Source organism: Synchiropus splendidus, chromosome 10 (genome assembly GCF_027744825.2).
Source record: "Synchiropus splendidus isolate RoL2022-P1 chromosome 10, RoL_Sspl_1.0, whole genome shotgun sequence".
Lineage (NCBI taxonomy): Eukaryota > Metazoa > Chordata > Actinopteri > Syngnathiformes > Callionymidae > Synchiropus > Synchiropus splendidus.
Window position 1 is genome coordinate 20,112,354 of NC_071343.1, and position 13,385 is coordinate 20,125,738.

Consider the following 13,385-nt stretch of genomic DNA (forward strand, 5'->3'; position numbering starts at 1 on the left):
CAAGGGTGTCCATAAGTGCTCATGGCACCAGGACACCCTTGGCCGGAGGTCTATGATAGACTTTGTGATCGTGTCATCTGACCTTCGGCCACGTGTCTCGGACACTCGGGTGAAGAGAGGGGCAGAGCTGTCAACCGATCACCACCTGGTGGTGAGTGCGATCCGCTGGCAGGGGAGGAAGCCGGTCAGACCGGGCAGGCCCAAACGTATTGTGAGGGTCTGCTGGGAACGCCTGGCGGAACCCACTGTCAGTGGGGTCTTTAACTCCCACCTTTGGGAGAGTTTCTCCCAGATCCCGAGGGAGGTAGGTGACATGGAGTCTGAGTGGTCCATGTTCTCCTCCTCCATTGTCAGTGCGGCTGCACGCAGTTGTGGTCGCAAGGTCTCCTGTGCCTGTCGCGGCGGCAATCCCCGAACCCGGTGGTGGACACCGAAAGTAAGGGATGCCGTCAGGCTGAAGAAGGAGTCCTATCGGGTCTTGATGGCCTGTGGGACTCCTGAGGCAGCTGACGTGTACCGGCAGGCCAGGCGTGCCGCTTCCCGTGCAGTCTTGGAGGCAAAAACTCGGGTCTGGGAGGAGTTCGGAGAGGCCATGGAGGAGGACTATTGGTCGGCCTCGAAGAAATTCTGGCAAACCGTCCGTCGCCTCAGAAGGGGGAAGCAGTGCCTCACCAGTGCTGTTTACAGCGAGGGTGGGAGACTGCTGACCTCGACTGGTGATGTTGTCGGGCGATGGAAAGAATACTTCGAGGGTCTCCTCAATACCGTCGTCACGTCTTCCACTCAGGAAGCGGGGACTGAGGACTCGGATGGCTCTCTCATCACCCGGGCCGAAGTCACCGAGGTTGTTCGTAAGCTCCTCGGTGGTAGGGCCCCGGGAGTGGATGAGATCCGTCCGGAGTATCTGAAATCCCTGGATGTTGTAGGGCTGTCGTGGCTGACACGTCTCTGCAACATCGCGTGGCAGTCGAGGACAGTGCCTCTGGATTGGCAAACCGGGGTGGTGGTCCCCCTGTTTAAGAAGGGGGACCGGAGGGTGTGTTCCAACTATAGGGGGATCACACTCCTCAGCCTCCCTGGAAAGGTCTATTCCAGGGTACTAGAGAGGAGACTTCGGCCAATAGTCGAACCTCAGATCCAGGAGGAACAGTGTGGTTTTCGTCCCGGTCGTGGAACACTGGACCAGCTCTATACCCTCCACCGGGTGCTCGAGGGTTCATGGGAGTTCGCCCAACCAGTCCACATGTGCTTTGTGGATTTGGAGAAGGCGTTCGACCGTGTCCCTCGCGATGTCCTGTGGGGGATGCTCCGGGAATATGGGGTGCGGGACCCTCTGCTAGGGGCTGTCCGCTCCTTGTATGACCGGAGCAGGAGCATGGTTCGCATTGCCGGCAGGAAATCAGACCTGTTCCCGGTGCATGTTGGTCTCCGCCAGGGCTGCCCTTTGTCACCGGTTCTGTTCATCACTTTTATGGACAGAATTTCTAGGCGTAGCCAGGGGTCGGAGGGGATCCGGTTCGGGAACCACAGAATTTCATCTCTGCTATTTGCGGACGATGTTGTTCTGCTGGCCTCATCAGACCGGGACCTTCAGCATGCGCTGGGTCGGTTTGCAGCCGAGTGTGAAGCGGCCGGGATGAGGATCAGCACCTCCAAGTCTGAGGCCATGGTTCTCGACCGGAACACGGTGGTTTGCTCTCTCCAGGTTGGTGGAGAGTTCTTGCCTCAAGTGGCGGAGTTTAAGTATCTCGGGGTCTTGTTCTCGAGTGAGGGAAAAAGGGAGCGTGAGATTGATAGACGGGTTGGTGCAGCGGCAGCAGTGATGCGGTCGCTGTATCGGACCGTCGTGGTGAAGAGAGAGCTGAGTCACAAGACGAAGCTCTCGATTTACCGATCGATCTACGTTCCCACCCTCACCTATGGTCACGAGCTTTGGGTAGTGACCGAAAGGATGAGATCACGGATACAAGCGGCTGAGATGAGTTTCCTCCGCAGGGTGGCTGGGCGCACCCTTAGAGATAGGGTGAGGAGTTCGGTCATCCGGGAGGAGCTCGGGGTGGAGCCGCTGCTCCTCCACATCGAGAGGAACCAGCTGAGGTGGCTCGGGCATCTGATCCGGATGCCCCCTGGACGCCTCCCTGGGGAGGTGTTCCGGGCATGTCCTACCGGGAGGAGACCCCGGGGAAGACCCAGGACTCGCTGGAGAGATTATGTCTCCGGTCTGGCCTGGGAACGCCTCGGGATCCCCCGGGAGGAGCTGGAGGAGGTTTGTGCGGACCGGGAAGTTTGGGCTTCCTTGCTCCGAATGCTGCCTCCGCGACCCGACCCCGGATAAGCAGCAGAAGAAGGTGAAGGTGTGAAGGTGTTAGTAGAACAGAGAGAGCTGCTGACTTCCATGAAGATTTGAACTGACAGAATGAATCTACATCAAAAGCCATATACTTATGGCTTAGTTTAACCAGTTTAACCAGTAATTCTTCTGTCGCCTCTGGGACTCTGCACCTGCTGGCACTCTCCGGTGTGTCTGCTTGGATGCGTGTGCAGCGTGGAGAGAAATGAGACTGGCCATCAAAATCCATATATTAGATATAAGATATTTTTGGGTGCTTGTGTCTACATTTACCGAGGTGTTTTTTGTTCAGTTATTTTAACTTAGGTACTTAGTTTTTTTTAATTATTCTTTGGTGAGGAATTGCAGTGATGGAAGATCACAGAAACTGTACACGATACAAATTCTGATAACATTCAGGATTGTTGATGGAAATGCTCGCCCCTAAACTGGATACTTTTTTCTCTCTCTCATGTCATTTGAATCTGAATATATCAACACCGTATTTGTCAAGGGGGAAAGAAATGTAAGTGACAGATTTTTTAAAACTCTTCTGCGCTTTAGAAGCAATTGAAGAGAGGAAGAATTCGAACCCACACCTCCATTCAGAGACCAGAAGTCCCATGGTTAGGAAGGTTTATCACCTTGAGTCTGGCGCCTTCGACCGCTCGGCCATCCTGACAACTGACCTTCAGAGTCTTGTTAGCAGATTCATAGAAACTGGTATAACCAGTTAATGCAAAGTTCAGCGATCACAGCTTTGAGCAAATTTTTTTCCTGTTTATATTGATGATTGAAATCATATTTTGCTCTTTCCATCTGACTTTTGTGTGCAAAGTAACTTATGTACATTTAACTCTCAAATGATGATTTTGTTTTTGCAACACAAACCTTTTCACGAATGAAAGCAACATCTTTGTTTGGTGTGTGAATATAAAAGTAGTGGCCTCATCACTACATTTAAGTTTACAAATAGAAAAGGTTTATTTCTATCCATTATTGCACAGCATCACCAGGTGTCACTGGTTTATCGAGGATAAAACTACTTTGAGAACAAATTACATTCTAGCATTTCATATTTCCTTGCATGTTTTATATCAATGACAAAAAAAAGGTAATTGCTGGGGTTGAACCCATGATCACAATGTTATTAGCAACCCTCATTTTGAATGGAGACATTCTGCAGATCTGTCCAATGAAGAACAACATATTGGATGGGACTGAAGGATCACAGTGATGTGAAGAAAAGCAAAGTACTGTGACTGGATTCAAACCGGAATTTCTGTGTCTACAACGCAGAGTACTAACATCGACACGATCACAGCGTCTTGGAAACATCTTTCTTGAGCAATACAGACAAAAAAGTTAGGATGAAATGTGTGTCATGCACTGCGCTAATATTCTTCTCGTGGAGTCAAACAGTGTTTTATTTCTGCGTCATGAATGAAAGATTGGTTGACCATGTGTTTGTTTGCGGTTCTGGTGGTTTGAAAAGTAAAAAGTCAAGTCATCATCTTCGAGCCTTCACCGGCCCACAAATATAATGGTGTTTAGGAAGGAAGATTTACTCCTTTAATCCATTTGAAGTGGTGTTATGAAGATTTCGATTGGGCATGTGAAGGTTCAGAACAGCTTTTGGTGCTCATCTTGACTGGAGACGATGTGCCTGATAAAAGCATCGCCTGAACAGGGACTTGAACCCTGGACCCTCAGATTAAAAGTCTGATGCTCTACCGACTGAGCTATCCAGGCTCTGGACAAGGGTCGTGGTGTGGAAGCAGGGGATGTTGCACATCATCGGTTCAGCGCACGCTTTGCAACGCAACAGTATTGGTCGAGACTGATGTATCAGCCCAGACATTTACGATCCACTGGCAGATAGCAATTGTACAGGTCTAGACAACTGAAGGATGAGACCACTTAGCTCTGTGTTTGAGTGACAGACAGCAAACAGACACACAAACATAACACATTGAAGGAAAGATTTGACTCTGGGTGCATTGTGTGGGCACAAGGATGTAGGACAATTTCGTCTTTAATTCATTTCCAAAAACTGTACTGAGGGTACTGATGCCCAATCTAACCCCCTGATAACACCTCTTAAAATGTACTCAAGGAATGAAATACTGCTTCTCCATCATCAGTGAACCTCAGTGTTGTCTTTCTCTTCTTCTTTGGCTCAGAATTTGAATCTCAGATTCGCAGCAACGGTTTGAATCAGGTCAACCGGACTATTAATTATCAAAGAAAACGTTTCGCCTCCTATCCAGAAGGCTTCGTCAGTTCTAACAGTTTCATACAAGGCCACACCACCCAGCTGTTGGTTCAGATATGTTGATGACACCTGGGTCCTAATCTAAAAGGATGAAGTGGAACCCTTCACACAACACATCAACTTGGTAGACGGACACATCAAATTCACCCAAGAAGATGTGGAAAACAACAGACTACCTTTTCTGGACTGTGCTGTAAACATCCAAGCAGACAGGAACCTCAACATCGAAGTGTACAGGAAACCAACACACGCCGACCAATACCTCCAGTTTGACTCTCACTAGAACAAAAACTTGGAGTCATCAGAACTTTGAGACATCGAGCCCAAAACATCCCCAGCTCACCTAGGGGGAGAGAGAAGGAGCAGATTCGCATCAGGAATGACCAAAACATCAAAAGGGAACACAAAGGACAAAGAAAACAATGTCCAGTGCCGTAACAGCATAGTTATTCCCTATGAGCCAGAAAAGGAGCAATGTGGTTTATGCAGTCCAGTGCAGCCAAGAGTTCCAGACCTTTACATTGGAGAAACTAAACAACCTCTCCACAAACGAATGGCCCAACACAGGAGAGCCAACTCCTCTGGACAAGACTCAGCAGTCCATTTACATCTAGAGGACAAGTAACACTTTGAAGTTTGAAGACAGCAATGTCTGCATTTTGGCAAAAGAAGACCAGTGGTTTGAAAGAGGAGTAAAAGAGGCCATTTTTGTCAAAGTGGAAAAACCCTCTCTTAACAGAGGTGGAAGACAGAGACACCATCTTTCATTGTCATACAATGCTGTCCTGAACACCCTCCCCAGGCAGATTTAGCCATTGATCTAGACCTGGACAGGTCCTTCACAGCTGTACAGTGTGGCATCAACATCTGAATAGCCCCAATTGCCACCTGGGCTACATTCAGCATTTGCATTAATGGCCCATCAATACCCATCCTCAATGGGCAGGGACCCGTTAACACATTTCAATTAGCATAATGCTGACTCTTGTCACCCATCACACTGGACTGGCTCCACCCCTGTCCATCAACATCTTGTCCCATTCACATGGCCTGATATAAGCCTGAACTCCAACCCAGCTCAATAGAACTGACGAAACCTCCTGGATAGAAGGCCAAACGTTTTCTTTGACAATTACTATTCCGGTTGATCCTGATACAAACCTTTGCAGCGTGATCACCCGGATAACTGAGCACACTCACAAACAACCTCAGATTCTTCATTCCACAGAGCGTTGTCTCTTCATTTCCAAAACACCAGTATAACAGCTCTCCTCGTGTGTGAAACACACGTGTCATAGCAGGCCAGTTAGCTCAAAAGCATTCTATTTTCTCAAAAACAGATGATGCATCTTATAATCAAATGTGCCTTATATATGGACCTACCGAGGCAACAACGGTAAGAACGGTAAAGAGGAAATCCACTCCCACATCCTCATCATCAAATGTCCCCTTTTGCCTGAAACAGACACGATGACTGTGAGTCTTCCGCCCCATCTCATGTGTTGTTCTTCATAATCAATTGGACAGGTCTGCAGAATGACTCCAGTCAAAATGACAGTTTTTAATAACACCAAGGTCATTGGTTCAACCACGAAACGAACCAATTTCTTATCATGCATGTATAACATACCAGAGAGGAAAAAAAACATCACACCTTCAATGGATTGTTGTTATCGAACCTGATGCATGAGAATGAACATCACAGATTATGTACAACTGGTGTCCACATGAATACAGTGTCCACATGATGATCCTACCAGGAGCCTTGTGCTCCTGATGAGAGGTCAGACTAAGTACGGTCCAGACGACTTTATGGAGGAGGGAAAATGGATGAGGAGTACCCGGCCCGGAGGGACACCGGGGCCCACACCTGGAGCCAGGCCTGGGTGTTGGGCCCGTCAGTGATCGCCTGGTGGCGACCCACGTAACCCGGCCGGGCACAGCCCGAAAGAGCAGCGTGGACCGTGCTTCATCCATCCCATCGTTGCCCCATGGGCTCACCACCTGTGGAGGGCAATCCAGGAGTCAGGTGCGCTGTCATTTGGGTGGCAGTGGAAGGAGAGAAGGCTGGCGCAGAGGCCCTGGGCTGCATCGGTTAGCTCTGGGGACGTGGAATGTCACCTCTCTGTGGAGTGAGGAACCTGATTTAGTGTGGGAGATGGAGCGTTACCAGCTAGATCTGGTGGGGCTCACCTCCACGCACAGCTTGGGCTCTGGAACCCAGCTCCTTGATAGGGGCTGGACTCTGTCCTTCTCGGGTGTTGCTCATGGTGTGAGGCGCCAGGCGGGAGTGGGGATACTCACAAGCCCCCGGTTGAGCGCCTGTTTGTTGGAGTTCTCTCCGATGGACCAGAGGGTCGCCTCCCTGAGGCTTAGGCTTCGGGGAGGGAAAACTCAGACTGCTGTTTGTGCGTATGCACCGAATAGCAGTTCGGAGTATCCGGTCTTCTTGGGGGTCCTGGATGGGGTCCTATGTGAGACCCCACCCGGGGACTCCATTGTCCTCCTGGGAGACTTCAATGCTCACGTGGGCAATGACAGAGAAACTTGGAGAGGCGTGATTGGGAGGAACGGTCTGCCTGATCTTACCCCGAATGGTTGTTTGTTGTTGGACTTCTGTGCTAGACATGGTTTGTCCATCACAAACACTATGTTCGAACATCAGGGGGCTCATAAGTGTACTTGGTACCAGAGCTCCCAAGGTCGTAGGTCAATGATCGATTTTGTGATCGTTCCATCTGGCCTGTGGCCACATGTTCTGGACACTCAGGTTAGGAGAGGAGCAGAACTGTCAACTGATCACCATCTGGTGGTGAGCTGGCTCCGATGGCGGGGGAAGCCTTTAGACCGACCAGGTAAACCCAAACGGATAGTGCGGGTGAACTGGGAACGTCTGGAGGACGAAGCCGTCAGAGGAGCATTTAACTCACACCTCCGGGAAGCTTTTTCACGCATCCCTGTGGAGGTTGGGGACATCGACCATGAGTGGTCGGTGTTCAAAACCGCCATGGCTGAGGCTTCAGTTGCGAGTTGTGGCCTGAAGACCATCGGTGCCTCAAGGGGCGGCAACCCAAGGACATCTTGGTGGATACCAGAGGTCAGGGAAGCTGTCCGACTGAAGAAGGAGTCGTATCGAGACCTAATGTCTTGTGCGACTCCTGAGGCAGTTGCAAGGTACCGTCTGGCTGCAGCTTCGGCTGTTGCTGAGGCCAAGCAGCGGGTGTGGGAGAAGTTTGGAGAGTCCATGGAGGAAGACTTTCGATCGGCACCAAGGCGCTTCTGGAAAACGGTGAAGCACCTCAGGAGGGGGAGGCAGCGGAACATTCAAGCTGTTTACAGCAAGGATGGTTTGCTGCTGACTTCAAGAGAGGATGTAATTGGTCGTTGTAAAGAGTACTTTGAGGAAATCCTGAATCCGGATATTCCGCCCCAGGTAAGGGAGACAGAGCTGGAGGCTGATGGGCAGTCTTTGTTAATTTCTCGGGCTGAAGTCACTGTGGTAGTCAAAAAACTGCACGGTGGCAAGGCTGCGGGAGTTGACGAGATTCGTCCTGAAATGCTGAAAGCTCTGGGTGTTGATGGGCTGTCGTGGTTGACACGCCTCTTCAACATTGCGTGGAGATCTGGGTCGGTACCGGACGAGTGGCAGACGGGGGTGGTGGTCCCTCTATTTAAAAAGGGGGACCAGAGAGTGTGTGCAAATTACAGAGGCATCACACTCCTCAGCCTCCCTGGTAAGGTCTACTCCAAGGTGCTGGAAAGGAGGGTCCGATCGACAGTCGAACCTCGGATTCAAGAGGAACAATGCAGGTTCCGTCCTGGCCGTGGAACTACGGACCAACTCTTTACTCTTGCGACCGTTCTCGAGGGTTCCTGGGAGTATGACCAACCCGTCTACATGTGCTTTGTAGACTTGGAGAAGGCGTATGACCGGGTGCCCAGGGATCGGTTGTGGGAGGTGCTTCGGGAGGAAGGGGTGAGTGGTTCTCTACTGAGGGTTGTTCAGTCTCTTTATTCCCGGGACGGGAGTTGTGTTCGTATACTTGGATGCAGGTCCGATGTATTCCCAGTGAGGGTTGGTCTTCGCCAGGGTTGTGCTTTGTCCCCAATCCTGTTCTTGGTCTACATGGACAGGATTTCGAGGCGCAGCTCTGGTGAGGAGGGTTTGCGGTTTGGTGGCCTGAAGATCCAGTCTCTACTCTTTGCAGATGATTTGGTTCTGATGGCTTCATCATCGCGTGACCTACAGCTCACGCTGGATCGGTTTGCGTCTGAGTGTGAAGCGGCTGGCATGAGGATCAGCATCTCTAAGTCCGAGACCATCTCAACCGGAAACGGTTGGATTGCTCTCTCTGGATAGGGACTGAGATCTTGCCTCAAGTGGAGAAGTTTAAGTATCTCGGGGTGTTGTTCTCATGTGAGGGGATTAGGGATTTGGAGATTGGTCGGCGAATAGGGGCAGCAGGGGCGGTATTGCAATCCCTTTGCCGCACTGTTGTCCATAAGAGAGAGCTGAGCCAGAAGGCAAAGCTCTCTATATACCGATCAATCTTCGTCCCGACCCTCACCTACGGTCATGAGCTTTGGGTCATGACCGAGAGAGCAAGGTCCCGGATACAAGCGGCTGAAATGGGTTTTCTCCGAAGGGTGGCAGGCGTCTCCCTTAGAGATAGGGTGAGAAGTTCTGTCACTCGGGAGAGGCTCGGAGTAGAACCGCTGCTTCTCCACATTGAGAGGAGTCAGTTGAGGTGGTTCGGGCATCTCATCAGGATGCCCTCTGGACGCCTCCCTTTGGAGGTGTTCCAGACACGTCCAGCTGGGAGGAGACCGAGGGGTCGTCCCAGGACCAGGTGGAGAGATTATATCTCTACGATGGCCTGGGAGCGTCTCGGGATCCCCCAGTCGGAGCTGGTGGATGTTGCTCGGGAGAAGGGCGTTTGGCGTGACCTTCTGAAGCTGCTGCCCCCGTGACCCGGCAACGGATAAGCGGACGACGATGGATGGATGGATGGACATTCTCAATTGTATCATCGCAGTTGAATTCAAAGCCTTTGTTTCCCCTTCAGGGATTGAGTTTGACAGCCCAGTTGAAACACAATTTAGTATCCATAAAACAGTGTACGTCCCTGGGTGGGCTCGAACCACCAACCTTTCGGTTAACAGCCGAACGCGCTAACCTATTGCGCCACAGTGACATGAAACAGCAATCTAACATCTGGATCAAACGTTTGTAAACATGTTCCATACGGTCGAGCCCTCAGGCCACCATTGACTCCCAGTGTGGGAAACTGACCATCATTTTGGTCAGCTGCTCTCTATTGATACCTATCGATTGATTGATCAAATTCATTGCAGGAACCTCATCACGCTAAAGTTGAAAGATCATTCTGGAACAAGCCCATTCACTAGTGTGATATAGGGCAGTATGGTTACAGAGGGTGCACAGAAACTAAAACTCTAAAAGGAGTCCCTCAGATGGGGCTCATCTGGGTTTCGTACCAGGCACCTCTCGCACCCCAGGTCACCTGCTGAGACTTTCACTCAATGTCTCCTAATGTGGTATTGAGAAAGGAAACATCTGGCTCAGAGAACAGTATAAAAACAGTCCACTTACTCAAGGTTACTCGACACTTGATACATGTATATTATGTTGTTAGGTGTTAGGTGTTTTTCACTGAGAGTTTATTTCTGAAATAGACAGTTACTCAATTCCAAGACTCCTGCCCCGTCTGTGACGTGGCTTGACAGCTGTGTTGGTGAGATATTTCATTTGATCTTTTTTTTCATTCAAGTTTCAGTTTCCTCTTTCCACAGGCTGTGATCAAATAGGGTCTATACCTGTGTGGGTTTGAACCACCAACCTAACAATTCATATTCTTTTTCCAAGATTTTAAGATGGTTCAAGAAATCCTCTAATTTTGGAACTTTCCTCACTTCGGTGGCCCGGCTAGCTCAGTCGGTAGAGCATGAGATTCTTAATCTCAGGGTCGTGGGTTCGAGCCCCACGTTGGGCGCAGTATTTTATCTGCCTCTAATCTGGGTGGTCTACATCCTTGTGTCCACACGATGCACCGACTGCAGAGGCAAATCTTCCCTTCTCTGTGTGATGTTTGTGTCTCTGTCACACAAACACAGAACTCCAGCACAAATCAATGTAGTACATATACCAGGACCGTAGGGACGCTGTAATGCTCTAGCATGACGCATGTGCAAATCAGGCTCATGTGGTAAATATTAGCACTGCAGCATAAACAAATCGACCAATGAGAGACATTGGTGTTTACAGGCGACACAGTTGATCTTTCATTGGACTCAACAATGAACTACAGGTGGTCAGAGGCACGAGAGCGTGGCCGTGTGTTTCCAGTGTTTTTAGCAGCTCTGTGGTCACCTGCTTCATGCTTCAGACTGCTGAGCTGCCTCTTGTGATTCTCTGCAATGGGCCACCAGGAGAGTCAGATGTCAGATGTGGCAGTGAAATGAGGGGTGAAAGGGGATTATAGTCACAGCGGTGCATGGAAGCTAAAGTTGAGAGATTAATCTCAAACAAGAGCCACTCATTAGTGGTCAGGTCATGAAATGGCAGCATTTGACTGTAATACAGAACTTCCACCCAATATTGAGGGGCTCATGCTGGAACTCGGGATGATAAACATGGTCCTAACACAATTAGCCAGTGAAGCATCAGAATCTTGAGCATGATTTTCCTGCATGGAAGCTAGAGATCTAAAAGCATGTTTGCACAATTCCATCAGTGTCACGCAAAACTGACTGCTGGGTGGGAACTTATCGCTACAGGCAGAGGCAGAGCCTTGGAGTAGATAAAGTAATGGCGAAACCTGTTGCAGTGCATCACACATGTTCAAAGAAGTGAAGTTACATTCAGTACTACTTTTCCCCACAGGAACTGATTTTTAGCAAATCATGTTTGACTGTTAAATTATTTTTTGATTTCAAGTCACATTTGGTTTTTTCCATCTGACTTCTATTTGCTAACTACTTAATGTGCTTTACTTTTCAGGTTCAAATCATGTTTTTTTTTTTGGCACAAAAATGTTTATTTTCCACATTTTGAGATCCCAAAATCCTTTTTCCAGATGAAAGTAACATCTTTCAAACAAAGACTCCAGGTACTCAGTGGCACAGTCATTCCACTGGTCAATGTACAGGACATATGGTTGGTACAGTCCTGCTGCCGTTGCTGTGTGCCTGCAGACTGGTGACATAGCAACATTAACATTAAACCACACATCCAGCACACAAACAGGTTTACACATCAGTTTTTGAGGAAAAAAAGACATCAAGCACTGTCAGTTGATAAGATCAGGGAACAAAGAGACACACAATAAGAACTAGGGGAGGGAATTTGACACGAGAGAACAAACAAATTATAAAACACACAGAAAGGAAATGTTGCACTGTGCCTGTTGAAGAGAAGTTGAACAAGCACACAACAAGCAGGAGGATGAGACCACTTAGCTCTCCGTTCAGCAGACAGACACACAAACATAACGCAGAGAAGGGAAGATTTGCCTCTGCAGTAGGTGCATCGTGTGGGCCCAAGGATGTAGACCACCCAGATTAGAGGCAGATTAAATACTGTGGCCAACGACCGTGAGATTAAGATTCTCATGCTCTACCGACTGGGCTAGCCGGGCCACTTAGGTCAGAAAAGTTCCTAAACTAGCGGATGTCTGGACCCATCTTGAAATCCTAACACGCATGAAAGAAAATTAATTGGTAGGTTGGTAGTTCAAACCCACACAGGTATAGACCCTGTTTGCACAACTTTTCAGAAGAGCAAGGAGGAGTTTTTTGTTACTTCTCTTTTCAGTTGCAAGTTATTTTAACTAAGCTACTTAATTATTCTTTATTATTCTCCGGTGAGGAATTGCAGTTGTGGAAGATCACAGAAACTGTGCATGATACAAATTTTGATTAGATTCAGGATTGTTGATGGAAATGCTCGCCCCTAAACTGGCTACTTTTTTTCTCTCTCATGACATTAGAATCTGTATATATCAACACTGTATTTGCCAGGGGAAATAAATGTGACAGATTTTAGAAAAGTCTTCAGCGCTTTAGAAGCAATAAAAGAGAGCAAGAATGGGAAACGTGACCTTACAATGGGGCAGAGAAAAAGGATTTGTCAGAAGTGGGATTCGAACCCACGCCTCCATTCAGAGACCAGAAGTCCCATGGTTAGGAAGGTTTATCACCTTGAGTCTGGCGCCTTCGACCGCTCGGCCATCCTGACAACTGACCTTCACAGTCTTGTCAGAAGATTGATAGAAACTGGTATAACCAGTTAAACCCTGCAAAGTTCAGCGATCACAGATTTGAGCAAAATTTTTGGACTGTTTATATTGATTATTTAAATCATATTTTGCTCTTTCCATCTGACTTTTATGTGCTCAGTAACTAATGTACTTTCAACGCTCAAATGATGATTTTGTTTTTGCAACACAAACCTTTTCAGGAATGAAAGCAACATCTTTGTCGTGTTACGGTGTGTGAATATAAAAGTAGTGGCCTCATCACTACATTTAAGTTTACAAATAGAAAAGGTTTATTTCTATCCATTATTACACAGCATCACCAGGTGTCACTGGTTTATCAAGGATAAAACTACTTTGAGAACAAATGACATTTGAGCATTGCAGTGCAGTTTACATGCTCCATCCACAGCTCCTTTTGGGATTCAGTTTGACACCTGCGTATTCCAGGTATCAAGTGGGTCCACATTGACACAATGGGTAGAAAAGGTTTTGAATTCAACCT

General features: G+C 48.5%; 4 non-coding genes across 4 annotated transcripts; 1 reads left to right on the forward strand and 3 right to left on the reverse strand.

Moving 5' to 3' along the window:
* Positions 1–4,008: 4,008 nt before the first annotated feature.
* Positions 4,009–4,081, reverse strand: trnak-uuu (transfer RNA lysine (anticodon UUU)). The gene has a single exon. It is a non-coding gene; the product is annotated as a tRNA-Lys (tRNA).
* Positions 4,082–9,725: 5,644 nt separating this feature from the next.
* trnan-guu (transfer RNA asparagine (anticodon GUU)) lies at positions 9,726–9,799 on the reverse strand. Its single transcript has one exon. It is a non-coding gene; the product is annotated as a tRNA-Asn (tRNA).
* Positions 9,800–10,545: 746 nt separating this feature from the next.
* trnak-cuu (transfer RNA lysine (anticodon CUU)) lies at positions 10,546–10,618 on the forward strand. Its single transcript has one exon. It is a non-coding gene; the product is annotated as a tRNA-Lys (tRNA).
* Positions 10,619–12,751: 2,133 nt separating this feature from the next.
* On the reverse strand, positions 12,752–12,861 carry trnal-caa (transfer RNA leucine (anticodon CAA)). The gene is made up of 2 exons: positions 12,824–12,861; positions 12,752–12,797 (listed from the first exon to the last, which is right to left on the reverse strand). It is a non-coding gene; the product is annotated as a tRNA-Leu (tRNA).
* Between the last annotated feature and the right edge of the window lie 524 nt (positions 12,862–13,385).